The following is a 2227-nucleotide window of genomic DNA, read 5'->3' on the forward strand; positions in this document are numbered from 1 at the left end:
CATGGGTGAAGCTATGTGGGTGCATTTCAGGTGGGAAGAGCAGCAGGAATAAAAGACATCTGGAGCACACACAGTGAGAAGCAAGGAGCAGGGGGTGACATGCTGGGGAGAGCCAGCCAAGGACACAAAGGCTTGGGTGGGGTGACCCTGCCGAGTTTCGGAGGTGGCAGCCTGGGAGAATTGTGACCTAGAGAGTGTGGGCAGTGATGCGCAGTAGGGAGCATGAATGTAGCTGGTGCTGGGGGGAGGATGGTTGAAAGCCCACAAGGAGGAAAGCTCAGTAGGAGGAAAGGCCAGAGATGGAAGACCTGCTGGAAGGCCCAGGGATATGAAGGTGCTTGTGTTGGAGACAGCCGGCAGCTATTCTCAGACTCTGGTGTCAGAACCACTGGGAGCTTGTCAAACACAGATTCCTGGGCCTACCCCAAGGTTCTGACTCAGCTTGTCTACGGGAGCCCAGAAATCTGTAATCTGAACCAGCTCTCCAGAAGAAGATGGCCCAGAGACCACATCCTTCAAAAATTACTAGATTAGGAAGGTTCAGAAATGAAATCCATAACTGATAGTGTAGGAAAGGGGTGCAGAGGGGCTCCTGGGCCTAGAGCTGGGTGACTAAGAATGGGGGGACTTCCAAGAAAATGGTTGGTCAGAGATGAGCAGACTGGGGGTGAGAAAGCCAGGGGAGGCAGGCATCTGGGATGCAGAAGAGCAAATGAGTCATCATCTGACCAGGCAGGATGGTGGGAATGACCTCCAGTGCCTTGAAGGAGGAAGGGTTTTGACCTGGAGGGATGAGCATGAGCATTCCAGGTGTGTGTATGTGTGTATACTCAGTCGTGTCTGATTGTGACCCCATGGACTGTAGCCCGCCAGGCTCCTCTGTCCATAGGATTTCCCAGGCAAGAATACTGGAGTGGGTTGCCATTTCCTCCTCCAGGGGATCTTCCTGACCCAGGGATCAAACCCACATCTCCTGTGTCTCCTGCATTGACAGGCAGATCCTTTACCACTGTGCCACCTGGGCATTCCAGGAACAGGGAGACATATTGCGACAAGACTTGTGATCAGGTGAGTTTTCCAGGCCTATGTAAGAGCTGGACAGGGAGGCTGTGATTATGCCTCTGGATGGCTTTGAATGCCACACTAAGGAGTTTAGAACTTATTTAGGCTAGAGGTGAGAGGTCTGGAAGGTGTAGGGTATTTGTCACCCTCGCTGTCTAGGGCAGTACTGAAGAGGGGAAGGTTTGGGGTGGAATGAGGGCAATGACTGTGGTTCTCTTAACACTAGGCCCACAGAAGCACAGAGCTCCCACTCCATTTTTGATTGGCTCGTGTTGGTAAGAAATGTGAAGCTGGCTGGCAAAGGGTCAGGGGAGGGAGGCCCATCCCCATATCATGATCTCAGTGGAAAAGGCTGCTGTGAGGACATTTTGCTGCCAGGAGAGCCACAGAACTGGGCCCCATGAGTCACTGCTCAGTCCTGCAAGCTCAGCCCACAGACCCTGCTGTGGTCAGTGGCTCAGGTTGGCTCCAGGCCCAGCCCCCAGTGTTCCCCACTAGGCCCAGTTTGTCCCCATTTCTATTTGTCTCTCTGCCATCCTGGGGCTGTGCATCTTGCCACTCTCTGCCTCTTCTGTGGCCCTCTCCGACTGAGCCTCTGAATCTGCTTCCATTTGTGACTCTGGTTTACATCTGGCTCATAAATGGAGAGTCTCAGGAGGGCAGGGCTGGTGTGACCAGTCTCAGGCACCCCTCAATATTTATTCCAGGCCCTGTGCTAGATACAAGAAATACAGAAGTGGGCAATACATGGTCTCTGTCTTCACAAGGCTTACAATGCCCATTCTGTGCAGAGTGACTAAACCAAGGCCTGGCCCTGCCCCTGAATCTATCTGCCTGTGCCCAGGGGTGCTGGGGTCAGCTATGGCCTGTGGCTTGAGGCCTCTTGTCTTTGGCTCTGGAGGGGTACATGTGTCGGCCAGCAGGTCTAACCAGCTCTTCGGGCTCACAGGGGGCCTGGCTAGGGTGGGGGTGGGCAGACAGTGGGCAGCAGAAGGGGAGGGAGGGAGCTGGAGGCAGTGACTCAGTGGGGCGGCTCTAAAACAGCTGGGGAGGGAGCCAAGGCTGGTCCTGATGCTCGCTGAAGCTAGAGGAGGGTGGGATGAGAGGGCCTGCGGGGGGTTGGGGATGGAGCACGGTAACCCCAAGCCTCCTTACTCGCAGCCAC

Source organism: Bos taurus, chromosome 18 (genome assembly GCF_002263795.3).
Source record: "Bos taurus isolate L1 Dominette 01449 registration number 42190680 breed Hereford chromosome 18, ARS-UCD2.0, whole genome shotgun sequence".
In the NCBI taxonomy this organism is placed as follows: domain Eukaryota; kingdom Metazoa; phylum Chordata; class Mammalia; order Artiodactyla; family Bovidae; genus Bos; species Bos taurus.